Source organism: Sciurus carolinensis, chromosome 10 (assembly GCF_902686445.1).
Source record: "Sciurus carolinensis chromosome 10, mSciCar1.2, whole genome shotgun sequence".
Lineage (NCBI taxonomy): Eukaryota > Metazoa > Chordata > Mammalia > Rodentia > Sciuridae > Sciurus > Sciurus carolinensis.
The window spans coordinates 88,342,520-88,357,854 of NC_062222.1; positions in this window are offsets into that span (position 1 = coordinate 88,342,520).

The window sequence follows — 15,335 nt, forward strand, 5'->3', positions numbered from 1 at the left end:
ATACAAATTCTTCTAGATACTTATGTTGAAAAGGTTTTCATAACTAATCCATTTATGGTAACTCATTAGAGTCTACCTATATTTAAACATTAATATACTATGCCACTTTTCTTGAGTTATATATAACATTGTAACTCTGGTTACAGTCAAATTTCTTATAATTCATACAAATAATAAAAATGTCTATTAATTCATATTTTAAGTGGTTTCATTAACAGTCATTTCCTTTACATTTGATAGAAATGACTTTGGATAAGTTTCAATTTTTATAATTTTAGGATTTATTTAGACTCCTACTGGTCTTTTGAATGACACTTTTTCTTTAGCACTATGAAATCATTTTTCTTTTTTTACCCCTCCTCCTTATCCACATAGAAACTGGCAGAGAAGGACCATTGCTTGTCTTTGCTTGTGTTGGTCTTATAATAAGATTGAAAGTCTGTTCAGTACATTGATTTTTTTTCTCAACAACTTGATTACTGCAATTCCCTGCTAGTTGGCTGCTTTTCAACTACTATATCAAATTGCAATATGTACAAAACCAAGCTGGAAGACTGGTGGCCTGCAACCACATATTGGGGTAAAGAAGCATCGTCTTAAATCTTTCCCTTCAATTTCTTATAGAGGGGGTTTAATATGGACTATAATCTCTTTTACTTTAAGACAAGTTCTCATATTTTTAAAGTAAAGTTTTAAAGACCATGTGATGATAGAATTGAGGTAATTGTAAAATCACAGATCCACAAAAACTGATCTTTCTGTAACTTATCTATCTGGGTTCTAGTGGCCAAATTCAACTTGAATAATAATGGAGATAGAAAAATGGTCCATCACTGCACAGAAAATGTATAAGAACTGCTCCAACAGAATAGAATCTGTCAGGAGCGTTAATGTATCAAATACATTACCTTTCATTTAATACAAGGAGTGAGTAAGTGAATGAAACAAAGAAGCCTAAGAAGTAATTTATCTTAGAGAAATTTGAGATCTATCCCAAAAAGAATTTAAGATACTGATTTTGAAATATTGGTCTCAGAATAACAGAAAGATAAATTATTTCTACACATTTATGGCATAAATAACTTTAAAATACTGTTTTTAATGTGAGACATGGTGTCTATAATACCACTTACAATCCCACCTACTTGGGAGATTGAGACAGGAGGATCACAAGTTTGAGGCCAGCCTAGGCAACTTTATGAGACAATGTCTAAAAATTAAAATTTTTAAAAAGAGCTGGGGGTATAGCTCTCTGGTAGAGCACTTACTGAGCATGTGCAAGGCCCTTGGTTCTACCCCAATTACTGAAAAAAAAAACAAAAAACTTTTTATTTAGAGAAATATGTTAAATGTTAAAATAACTATAAAATTAAGGAAGAAACATTTAAAAATATTTATTTTATATGCAAATTGATTAATGCATCTACTAGATACAGAAAACTTGAATAAAACCATAAATTCATTACTGTATAACCAGGAAAAGAATAAATTGAGGTAGTCCTATAAAAGAAAGTGTATCTTAGATAATACATTAGGTCAGAAATTATAAGATGTATTTTATACTTAGAAAATTAATGTATTGAAAACATGTAAAAGTTAGTAATTATACAGTTGTGGCTAAATTTATAAACACAAAAATTCATAATTTCTACCCACAATTTGGAAATCCAGAAAGACCTAAGAAACCAGAGATCTTTGTATCTATCCTGTATTTGTTTTCAGTTGTGAACTTCATAACTTATTTGATAGACAATAATCTAACTTAAACTAAGTTGTCACTAAAATTTGACCTCAGCAGAATTTGGTTATTTTATCAGCATTCCTTTATCCCAGTTTGGTATAAAATTATTTACTAGTATTTATTCATCTCAACAGGAAGAAGCATATTTTTTACTGCAAAAATATTGAGCTGTTTTATTATATTATGCAAGCTATAGTATTTATACTATTTTACCCTTCTGAATATGTTGCCCAACTAAACAGTTCTGCAATTTGAAATACTTTTGATTCTAAATGTTTTAGATGAAGAATTGTGAACATATGCAGTACTCCTTGAATTTTACATTGTTTGTTTTCTCATTTATTCATTCAATGGTTCAACAAACATATACTGTGACTGTGTTCTAACAAATGATCTAGGCACTAAAAACAGTTCTCAAGTAGCTTCCAGGCTAAAGGAAAATAGATATGTGAACAGAAAGGCATTTAACTAGGGCAACTACTAGATAAAAGAAAACAGGATAAGGGTTAGAAAGTCCATATCTCACCCTTAGTCCCCATGCAAGTAGGGAAAGCATCCTGGATGCCTGAAATCCAGACTAAGTTTGATGAACTAATGGATTTTGTGAGAGCAAATATTGAGTGTGGAGGGTCAGCTAAGGATAATCAGGAAACACTTAATCTAGAATCTCCTAAGTATTTGAGTTTCACTGAAAAATGACAAGGCAAAAGTCAAATGTGGTAATGTTTGATTTATTCAGAAGATTCAAGGTAGCCGATGTAGGATTTTATGGAAAATCTGACAGAATCATGATTTTGTTCAGAGATATTCGATTTTCTTCATTAAATAATTGATTGGAAGTGGATTAACCAAAGAGATAGTAGGGAGACACTGACTTGAAGACTGTTGTAGTAAAATAGATAAGAGGAAGGTGTTCTCTAAGACAGTGGTCTGTGAAATTGTGTTCTCAAAGAATTTTCAAATACATATATTTCATGTAAGTATTTAGGATGGTGGTTATAAATTTAAATAGATAAAATTGCTATTGATGCTCCGTATCTGCAATTCTATACAATATGTATCCATGACAACAGAGAAAGAAAATGCCCAAAATCGTAATTATGAGTTCCTAAATTTAAATGGTACTGGTGGTTTCAGAGGTCTCAGTTCATAGACAGCCAGCTTCATTCCTCGGCTCAAGTGAGGCTGAACTTCTTGGTAAAACGTTATGGAGAAAGCAAGTGGCTCAGAATACAGAGAGAGTTCTACAACCTGGATGAAATATATTCCCCAAAGGCATGCCCCCAATGACCCACCTCCTTCAGGCATACCCTTCCTGCTTGTAGTTACTACCCAATTAATCCCAATGGAGGGATTGATGCACTGAATAAGTTAAGATGCCCATGACCAATCATTTCACCTCTATACTTTCTTGCATTGTTTCACACATGAGCTTTTGGGGGATACCTAATATTTAGACCACAACATGAATGAATACTAAAATAGAGGAAGTAAGACATGCTTTGTTTATAAAATATTTCCAATTACATATCCCAGATTTTAATACAAATCCAAATGATAAATAACTTCCTGGATTTTGATGCTGTTTGTTCTTCTTCTGCTACTTTATTATTAGAATGGGAAGGTCAGTCATCAATATTATACTTACAGATTCATTACTGAGCAACTTCTACAAAGCTATTGTATATATATGCTATCCTTAGATTGGAACTCTTCAGGATGAGATCTATAATGTTAATTTTCTTTCTAGGATTCTATTTCTGATTTGTAGTTCTGGTGAAATATCACAAAATTTAAATCTGAAATGCTGGAACATTGTTTATTTAGAGTGAAATTCTGAGAGCACATTTCTTCTTTCTCCAGAATGGGGTAATCACACATGCAAAAGAATAACCTCTGTACACTAGAAAACAGAAATATCACAAACTTATGCTCAGTCCTTTTCTTACACCACAGTGCCTTTATGTAAAGCCGATTTCAAAAATTAATTAAGAAAATAATGATGATCATAAAATTAGTAGTGTGTGTCAGACATAAAACATACTGTATTTCATGTATTCCGTTGAAAATAGCTGTAAGGTAAATGTTACAGGGAGGCTGATGTAGGAGGATTGAGAGTTCAAAGCCAGCCTCAGCATTGATGAGGCAGTGAGACCCTATCTCTAAATAAAATACAAAATAGTGCTGGGGATGTGGCTTAGTGGTTGAGTGCCTGAGTTCAATCACCGGTACCAAAAAAAAAAAAAAAAAAAAGTGTTATTTCCATAAAATTCCTCTGAGATATATTTTAGGGTCTAAATTTATTTTTCACACCTAGAATGATAAATATGTTTTTGATATATTGCACATTACATAAAACATGGAGAGAACACAGTGCCAATTTTAATCATTTTTGTCAATTCACACACTGCCATTCCTAGGAAAACCTGAAACACATTCTATGGAAAGAGTCATCAAGTTTGTGATATAAAATTATTAAGAGCTAATGCAATTACTTTTGGAGATCCAAGATGGAAAACTAGAGAGGTTACATTTCTTCTTGCTCTGTGACTCAGGATTCAAGAAGAGGAAATACTCGTAGAGACAAGGCAGTCATCCCTGCCAACTGATCCCCTGCTTTTACACCACTTTTGTCCACAGTAATCACCCACCTCTGCCAGCACACTGACTGCCTTTTGAGGGCAGATCATTCACTGACCACCACCAATTATCTGCCATTTGCCCATTTGCTCACCTCTTGCTTGTCCATCGCTGGCTTTTCACCTACCTATCACCTGCCGCATGACATCCACCTGCTGATTCCTCTCCATTAGCCTGCAGACTGCCCAAAGACTGAGTACAGACCACTAGAGGATCGCCCGCTGCCCGCTGCTGCCTGGAAGTCCATCATCAGTACAGTCAGGTTTGGTTACACTTGTCCACCGCCATCTAGGAACACCAACCAGGGTCTGCAGATTTTCTGCAACTATTGCTGCTCTCAAGGGGCATGGCTGCCTCAGTCTGGGCACACTGGTCAGGACCTGGAGATAAATTGGGGTACCTGCAAGTTCGGTTGCAACTGAGGTCTTTCTGCTGGGTATGCTGGTGGCCATCATTTGGCTGCCTCTTTGCAGGGTCACTCCTTTGTGTGAGCACATCCCTGGTGGTCTCTATGCAAGTTGAAAGGGCATTGAGAACTTGGGACTGCAGCTGAAACCCCGGTCCATCAGATTGCAGCTAGGTTTGTGTGGGCTAGTCTGGGTCTGGCAAGCCTGTGGAAAGCCAGAGCTAGGGACAGTTCACCAGGGGGAGCACGGGTTAGAGAAACTGGAGAAAAACAAGCTCTCTCCAGCTCAGGGAGTCCTGAAGTGCACAGGGATGGAAGGAGTCAGCTACAATGGGTGGGAAGACTGGAAGAGGTTGTGCAGCATCTTCTATCAGCTCACCCACCCAAATTGTCTGACACCCCCTTGACTGGAGCTAACATCAAACTTCAAACAAACCCACCTATCAGCAGAGAGGGGAAGCTGAGAAAATTTTCAAAAGCCAATGGAAGCAATCATTTAAATTTCCATTGAGATTTTCCTTTTTATTTTTTTCCACCCTCTCTCCCACACCTCTATCATCTTTGAATCCAAATATTTTTTATGCATCAATTTTTTGAGGAATGGGATGTCTGAATAGTATATTATAATTTTGTTGTTTATTCTTATATTTTTACTTCTTTTTAAAAATCTAAATATATTTTTTCTCACTATCTGACTCTCTGGTTTCTCTCTCACTTCTCTCAAATTAACAACCAATCTCTATTAATTTCTCCCTCACTATAAATTTTTACCTCTATCTTCTCTTCTCTCTCTCATAATATCACATCTTACACTACTTCTGTTCTTGCATTGTTCATAATTTGAAATTGTAAATGCTTGTAGCAAATTTACTGTTTATAGTCTAGACAATAATTGAATACATCATTTCTGTTTATTGTGATGCAATTGTAGATGCCTTGATAAGAGCTATTTTGTTTAGGGTCGTATATTGTTTGCATTGGGTGCTGTTAATATTGGTTTCCCCCTGAAAAGTGGAGTACTGGAGGCCTACAAGGCCAATATAAGACTACAAGGTAGAATCAGTACTGCAGTACAACTGTAGAATCCATATACAACACAGTAGAAGAAATGTCAGAGAAGGAGTTTAGAAAATACATAGTTAGATTGATCTACAAAATAAAAGATGATATAGGAGAGAAAATACAGAAAGTGAAAGATCACCTTAATAAAGAGGCAGAAATTATAAAAAGGAATCAAGCAGAAATCCTTTAAATGAAGGAAACCAAATTAAAAATTTAATAGAAAGTATCACCAACAAACTAGACCACTAGGAAGACAGAACCTGAGATAATGAAAGCAAAACATATACTATTGAAAATAAAGTCAACCACACAGAGAAGATAAGAAATTATCAACAGAACTTCCAAGAAATATGGGATAACATAAAAAGAACATATTTAAGATTTATTGAAATAGATGAAGGCATGGAGATAAAAACCAAAGGAATGCACAATCTTTCTAAAGACATAATACCAGAAAATTTCCCAAATCTAAAGAATGAAATGGAAAATCAACTACAAGAGGCTTACAGGACACCAAATGTACAAAATTAGAGCAGACCTACACCAAGGCACATTATGAGAATGACTAACATATAGAATAAGGAAAGAATTTTAAAGGCTGCAAGAGAAAAATATCAAATTACATATAGCGGAAAACCATTTTGGATCTCAGCTGATTTCTCAACCCAGGCCCTCAACACAAGGAGATGCTGAAATAACATATATCAAGCTCTGAAAGAAAATGGATGCCAACCAAGAATTTTATCCCCAGCAAAATTAAGCTTCAGAATTGAAGATGAAGTAAAAACCTTCCTATGAAAAACCGAAGTTAAAAGAATTCACAACTAGAAAGCCTGCACTGTAGAACATTCTCAGCAAAATATTACATGAAGAGGAAATGAAAAAAAAAAAAAAAAGGAAAGAAAGAAAACCACCAAGGGAGGAACTGCAAAAAAGGAAAACTACAATCAAAGGAGAAACTAAGTCAGGTTAAAAACCAAAATATAAGCAAAAATGTCTAGGAATACAAATCATAGCTCAAAAATAATCCTGAATGTTAATGGTCTAAACTTATCAATAAAAATACATAGACTGGCATATTAGATTAAAAAATAAGACTCAACAATATGCTGTCTTCAAGAGAGTCACCTCCTAGGAAAAGACATCCACAGACTGAAGGTGAAAGATTGGGAAAAAACACATCACTCATGTGGACTAAAAGCAAGCAGGGATTTCCATCCTTATATCAGACAAAGTAACTTCAAAACAAAGTTAGAAGGGATAAAGATGATATTTCATACTGCTTAAGGAAATCATACATCAAGACAGAAAATTTTAAATATATATGTCCCAAACAATGGAGCATCTATATAATCTTGCAAACTCTTCTCAATTTCAAGAATCAAGTAGACCACAACACAATAATACTGGGTGACTTTGACAACCTCTCTCACCACTGGATAGATCCTACAAACAAAAACTAAGTAAAGAAACTATAGAACTAAATAATGAAATCAATAATTTAAACTTAACAGACATACATAAATTATTTCATCCATCATTGAGTGAATATACTTTCCTCTCAGCAGCACATGGATCCTTCTCTAAAATAGATCATATGTTATGCCACTAAGCAACTCTCAGCAAATACAAAAAAATTGAAATTCTACCCTGAATTCTATGAGATCATAATGGCATAAAATTAGATATCAACAATAAAATAAAAAATAAAGGCAACTCCTACACATGGAAATTAAAGAGCATGCTATTGAATGACAAATGGATAGCAGAAGGAAGCAGGAGGATATAAAATAATAGTTAGAGATTAATAAGAACTCCAATAAACTATGTAATATTTCTGACCTCTATAAAGGCAGTGCTAAGAGGAAAGGTCATTGCTTTGAGCTCATACATTAAAAGAATAGAAAGGTAACAAATAAATTACAACATTACATCTCAAAACCCTAGGAAAAAAAGGAACAAATTAACACCAAAAGCAGTAGAAAACAGGAAATAATTAAAATCAGAGTTGAAATCAATGAAATTGAAACAAAAGAAAAAATTCAAAAAATTGACAAAACAAAAAATTGGTTCTTTGAAAAAATAAATAAAAATTAATAAACCCTTAGCTACACTAATTAAGAAAAAAGAGAGAGAAAACACAAATTACTAAAATTCATGATGAAAAAGGAAATATCATGATGGACACTATTGAAATATGGAAGATAATTAGGAACTATTTTGAAAATTTCTACCCAAATAAAATAGAAAATCTCAAAGACATTGACAAATTTCATATAATCTACCCAAACTGAAGCTGGAGGACACACACAATTTAAACAGATCAATTTCAAGCAATGAAATAAAAGATGCCATCGAAAGCCTATCAATCAAGAAAAACCCAGAACCAGACAGGTTCTCAGCTGAATTCTATAAGATCATCAAAGAAAATTAACACCAATATTCCTCAAATTATTCAGTGAAATGGAAAAGGAGGAAACCCTTCCAAACTCATTATACGAGGTTCATATCATCCTGATACCAAAAACAGACAAAGACACATCAAAAGAAAAAAACTTCAGACCAATATCCCTGATGAACATGGACACAAAATTTTTCAATAAAATTTTGGCAAATCACATACAAAAACATATTTAAGAGATAGTGCACCACAATTAAATGGGGTTAATCCCAGGGATGCAAGGATGGTTCAACTATGGAAATCAATCATCACATCAATAGATTTAAAAACAAAAATCATGTGATTATATCATTAGATGGAGAAAAAGCATTTGACCATCTGCAGTACCTCTTCATGTTCCTCATGTTCAAATCATTAGAAAATCTAGGGATAGTAGAAACATACCTCAACATTATAAAAGTTCTCTCTGCTAAGCAAAGGTCAACATTATTCTAAATGGAGGAAAATTAAAAGCATTCTCTCTAAAAACTGGAACAAGACAGGGATCCCCTCTTTCACCACTTCTATTCAACATAGTCCTTGAAACTCTAACCAGAACAATTGAACAGATGAAAGAAATTAAAGGAATATGAATATGAAAAGAGGAACTCGAGTTATCACTATTTGCCAATGACATAATTTTATATTTAGAAGATCCAAAAAATTTCAGTAGAAAATTCTAGAACTCATAAATGAATTCAGCAAAGTATCAGGATATAAAATCAATATCCATAAATCAAAGGAACTTCTATACATAAGCAACAAATCCAGTATAAGAGAAATTAGGAAACTACCCCATTCACAATAGCCCCTGCCAACAATAAAATACTTGGGAATCAATCTAACAAAAGAGGTGAAAGACCTCCTCAATGAAAACTACAGAACACTAAAGAAAGAAATTGAAAAAGACCTTAGAAGATGGAAAAATCTTCCATGCTCTTGGATAGGTAGAATTAACATTGTCAAAATGACCATTCTACCAAAAGGATTATACAGATGCAAGGATTATACAATGCAATTCCTATTAAAATTTCAATGACATTCTTTATAGAAATGGAAAAAGCAATCATGAAATTCACTTGGAAAAATAAGAGACCCAGAATTGCCAAGGCATTCCTTAGCAAGAGTGAAGCAGGAAGCATCACAATATCAGACCTTAAACTATACTACAGAGCAATAGTAATAAAAATGGCATGGTATTGGCACCAAAATAACATGTAGATCAATGGTACAAAATAGAAGACGCAGAGACGAACCGTCATAAATATAATTATCTCATACTAAACAAAGGCACCAAAAGCATATATTGGAGAAAAGATAGACTATTCAACAAATGGTGCTGGAAAAACTGGAAATTCATATGTAGTGAAATGAAATTAAACCTCTATCTCTCAACCTGCACAAAAGTCAACTCAAAGTGGATCAAAGATTTAGACCTAGGGACAGAGATCATGTGCCTAATAGAAGAAGAAGGAGGCCCAAATCCCCATCATGTCGGCTTAGGACTTGACTTCCTTAATAAGACCCTAAAATGCAAGAAATAAAATTAATAATCAAAAAAAGTAGGATGGTTTCAAACTAAAAAGTTTCTTCTCAGTAAAGAAAACAATAATAATGTGCAGAGAGAGTCAATAGAATGGGAGGAAGTCTTTACCACATGCTTCTCAGATAGAGCTCTAATCTCCAGTATATAAAAAGAACTCAAAAACTTAACACCAAAAAACAAATAACCTAGTCAATAAATGGGCTAAGGAACTGAACACACACTTCACAGAAGAAGAAATACAATCAATCAACAAATATATGAAAAAATGTTGATCATCTCTAGCAATTAGAGAAATGCAAACCAAAACTAAGATTTCATCTCACTCCAATCAAAATTAGAATTATCAAGAATACAAGCAATAAAAAGTGTTGGTGAGGATGTGGGGAGAAATGTACACTCATACATTGCTTGTGGAACTGCAAATTGATGCAAACACTATGGAAAGCAGTATGGAGATTCCTCAGAAAACTTGGAATGGAACTACCATTTCACCCAGCTATCCAATTCCTCTGTTTATACTCAAAGGACTTAAAATCAGCATACAACAGTGACGCAGCCACGTGAAGGTTTATAGCAGCTCAATTCATGATAACTAAACTGTGGAACCAACCCAGATGCCCTTCAACAGATGAATGGATAAAGAAAAAGTGGCACATATACACAAGGGAATGTTACTCAGCCTTAAAGAAGAATAAAACGATGACATTTGCAGGTAGATGGACGGAACAAGATTATCATGCTAAGTGAAATAAGCCAATCCCAAAAAACCAAATGCTGAACGTTTTGTCTGATAAGCAGATGCTGATCCATAGCAGAGGGGGTGGGGGTAGGGAAGAAAGAAGGAACTTTGGATTGCACAAAGGGCAGTGAGGGGAGGGGTGAGACAGTGGGGATAGGAAGGACAGAAGAACGAGACAGACATTATTACCCTGTATACATGTATGATTACACTACTGATGTGACTCAGCACCATGTACAGTCAGAGGAATGCAAAGATATGCTCCATTTGTGTACAATGTATCAAAATGCATTCAACTGTCATATATAACCAATAGAACAAATGTGAAATTATACTCCATTTATGTACAACTTATCAAAATGCATAAATGCATTCTACTGTCATATAAAACTAATTAGAACAAATTAAAAATTTTAAATAATTAAATAAATAAACCACAAAAAAATTAGAACAATTGAAAAAATTAACAAAATAAATAAATTTTTAAAAATAGAGTTAATGCATTTTATCCATTTACTGGCAGGTCAGAAGAATATTAAAAGTAAGTTATAGAAACATAGCTCTCAAACGTTGTGGGATTGATAAAGCAAATAATCATAGTAATGATTATTATAAACAAAGCACATTGTTTAAGACTTGTACTAACTAGTCCCTTTGCATTCATTATCTCATTTGATTCTCAAATTCTTTAGACTAGGTTTAGTTTCCCCTTTTCCAGATATTATTTATTACTACATCCAATCAGAATTGTCTCACTTTAAAAAAATCCAGTCAAAATCAAATCCTCCCCAAATCACCTCCCACACACTCACCCCACATCAAGTTTCCTTGAATGCCCTCCCACTGAGATGTACTTTGGTCCACATCATGTGAATTCTTCTCCACTCAAATTGGTATAAGTTGATCTCATTTTCAACTACACTTACAGATACAGTTGTATCTTTAGTTATCCATATGTATAAAAAATTTCATTGAAATATATTTTGCATCAACATGATACTAAACAACTAGTTTGACAATTCCAGTTGGTTGTTTTTCAACCTTATATAATGAGTTGTTCAGTCCTAAGTATACTCACTTTATTGTTTGCAATGACCCTAGATGGTAGTTGTTTTCTTTCTTCCTCCCATCCTCCATTTCCTTCTTTTACTCCTCCTCCTCTTAGCAGAATTGGCAATAAAGGTTGAGTGTTAACTATAGCCATTATTTAATAAAGTACGTCTTACTAATGAAATGATTTTATTGTAAATTATTTTATTTAATTGAAGTCCATCTAAGGAATGTTTCAATCAACTGTTTCTAACACGGTTTGTGTGAATCATTGGGGGAAAAGGCAACTGAAGAGAAAAGCTAAAGGCAACAATTGCAGTGCTGTTTTGGGTTCATGGTGCCCTCAGGCATTCCACAAAGTGGTTTTAAAACCCCAAGAGCCAAAGGTCAGTGAGTCAGTGGTGCCACGTAAACCATTATGGCCCTGCTCTCAGACCCTGCATGATCTGAGTTCCTCCTCACATTCATAATACATCACATAGACTAATTTAACGCAAAATTCACTATCCTTAAAACCTATAAATCTTCTTATGCAGAGTTCCATTAATTGAAAAAGAAAATAACCATGAAACTATAAAGCATTATCAGAATGCTTTGCTTCCCCTCAAAAGTCATTATTTTTGTGGTCTTTCAAGTTTCAAAATAGGAAACTCATTCGTATAGAATGCAACTTATGCTGCAATGCATGTGGCTAGAAGCTCTCTCTCAGAAGGGGACTTGCTGCAACATTCTGCACCTTTAATACAAGGAGAGGAGCTGTCTCTATCTCTCAACTGGTAGCAGTAGTTGGAGGATAAACTACTTTCGTTTTGTTCTTTTGGTACTTCTTGCAATGTTTATATTTTATACCAAAATTCAACATATTTTCAGCATCAATGGATCCAGAATTAAATAAAATGAAATATTCCTATATGTCATTAGGTTTTTTTCACATTCACAATTCTTCCATATTTTTTATTGGTGATTCATAGTTGTGCATAATGGAGGAATTGTTATGTATTTGCACATACACAAAATACATAACAGTATAATTTGGCCAATAACATTTCCCCTTTACTTCCCTTTCTCCCTCCCCCTGGTCCCTTTCCTCTATCACATTCATAGTTTAAAGTAAAATTTTAAGATTTTAATTTTTTTATTGGTTTAGTTCAATGTAATTGGATGATAAAGAAATATGCCAACTCCAAATTATTCTAATCATCAACTGTTTTTAAAATGCATAGTACAACAAAGACTTTATAGCTTCTTCATTAGTACTCTTGGTAATAGATTGTTGACAGTTAAACACATTTAATTACTTAGAGTAAATTTACAAAAATCATCAACAGCCATGTCATCTTGTTTTTTCATGTAGTTGTTAGTCTCTTAAACAATGTATTTTCACATGATAATGTTTAAAATGCAAAAAACACAAAGTTCTGATAGATTTTCAGTAGGAATATTAAATTATTCATTAAAAGGGAAAATGTGAACCAATGGGAAAAGACATCTAACACTTATATTCCAACCACTGTCATTAACGCAGAGTAAACAATAAATTTAATACACCATGTATCAAATCCTGGTACAAAATTTTGAAAGTATTCAAGTCATAAAATAACATTTGGCCCTTAAACTTGAGAGAGAGATTGGGAGGCGGGAAGGATTAAATCTGTCTCATCTGCATTCTGCTTATGTCAATTTAAGCATACATACACCTGTCCTTCCTTTCTTGCTTGCTTTCTTGCTTTTTGCAAGTTAAAATATTCTATGGTAATAATTCAGAGTAAGATACACTTATATTTTTATAGTTTATTGATGTATTATTATTTATATATTTTTTAAAACTACACATATTTAAATCATGTAATTTAATAATTTGAGGTGTATATGTACACCCATGATATCAACACCATAATCACAATAAAACACAATCACGTTATGTAACAAATACAACTATCACCTCCAAAAGTTTCCATTTGTTCTTCTGCCTTTCTTAAAAGAATATTTAACTTGAGATCTTCCCTTTTAGTAAAACTTCCAATGCACAAAAATGTGTTGTTAATTATTGGCACTATGTTTTATAGCATTAATCTGGAACTATTCATCTTACATAATTGTAACTTCACACCATTTAAAAACTCCCCTTTTCTCCTACTGCTGTTCCCAGCCATTACCATTCTGTTCCTTCTGTTTTAAAATTTGTTCTTTTTAGATATACAAGACAGTATATCTAAAATATTATATATACTTGGAGTATAACATTCTAATTTGATCCCATTCTTGTGATTGAACATGACGTGGGGTTACAGTGGTCATGTATTCATTTATGAACATAGGAAAGTTATGTCCCTTTCATTCTACTGTCTTTCCTATTCCCATCCCCCAACTCTTCCCTTCATTCCTCTTATCTAATCCAATGAACTTCTCTTCTTCCCCTTTCCCCTTTATTGTGTGTTAGCATCCTCATATCACAGAGAACATTCACCTTTGGATTTTGGGGATTGGCTTTTTCACTTAGAATGAGTCTTCGGTTCCATCCATTTACTATCAAATGCCATAATTTTATTCTTCTTTATGACTAATATTCATTGCATATACAAACCACATTTTCTTTAGCCATTCATCTGTTGAAGGGCACCTATGCTGGTTCCATAGCTTGGCTGTAAATTGAGCTGCTATAAACATTGATGTGGTTGCATCACTGTAGTAAACTGATTTTAAGTTCTTTGGGTATATATAAGTTGGGTACATGTTTCAGTACTTGTACTTTTGTGACAGACTTATTTTACTGAGCACAACATCTTCTAGGTTCATCCATGTTGTCCCTAATGGTAGAATTGTCTTCTTTTTTTTAAGATTGAATATATTCCACTATATGTACATACTATGTTTTCTTTGTGGATTCATCTATTGATAAGCATTTGTATTGTTCTGTCTTTACTATTGTGAATAATGCTACAATGACCACTGAAGTGTAGTCATTTCTTCAACATCTGCTTTCATTTACTTTGGACAGATTTTGAGGGGTGAAACTGCTGGATCATATAATTGTTCTATTTCTGTATTTTGGGAGGAACTTCCATAATGTTTTCCATACCAACTTTCTTTAAAAAATGGAAAATAATGTTGTAGGGTATGACTTGTAACTGGGAAACCAGAAGATGTTGCATTGTCATTGATCATGTAAGTAACACTCATAATTAAATGGCTTTATATTATGTCATGGACAACTTCTTAGAGTTTGTTCAATTGTAGTAAAACTATATATTTTTATATAAATTTGAAATGCTCCCCATCCTCTGACAACTGATATCTTAACACACTAAACAAAGATGACTTAAGAAATTTAATGCAATTGGCATTAGAATAAACCTATCTTCACACAGACGAATCAAACTAAAATGGATAGACTTTTATTCTGAGAAGTTATATTCTAAAAAAAAATGTGAAATTTTTAAATTCATCAAATTTCTAATTAATAGAGAAAACTCATTGCCAACCCAAGGACTAAATGCTAATACTTCAAAATGGTTGTTCAATCCAATTAGTGATTCATTATTTCATAGAGGTTTCCAGATGTTTTGCTACCAGCAATACTGCAGTAGTCACTCACTGACCATGGAGAGCAGCACTAAGGTAATTGAATAAGAGTGCAAGTATCACAAAAGCTACAGCTGCTGAGCTAATTCAAATAGTTTTTGAGGTAAGAAAAGGGATATAATGCAAATG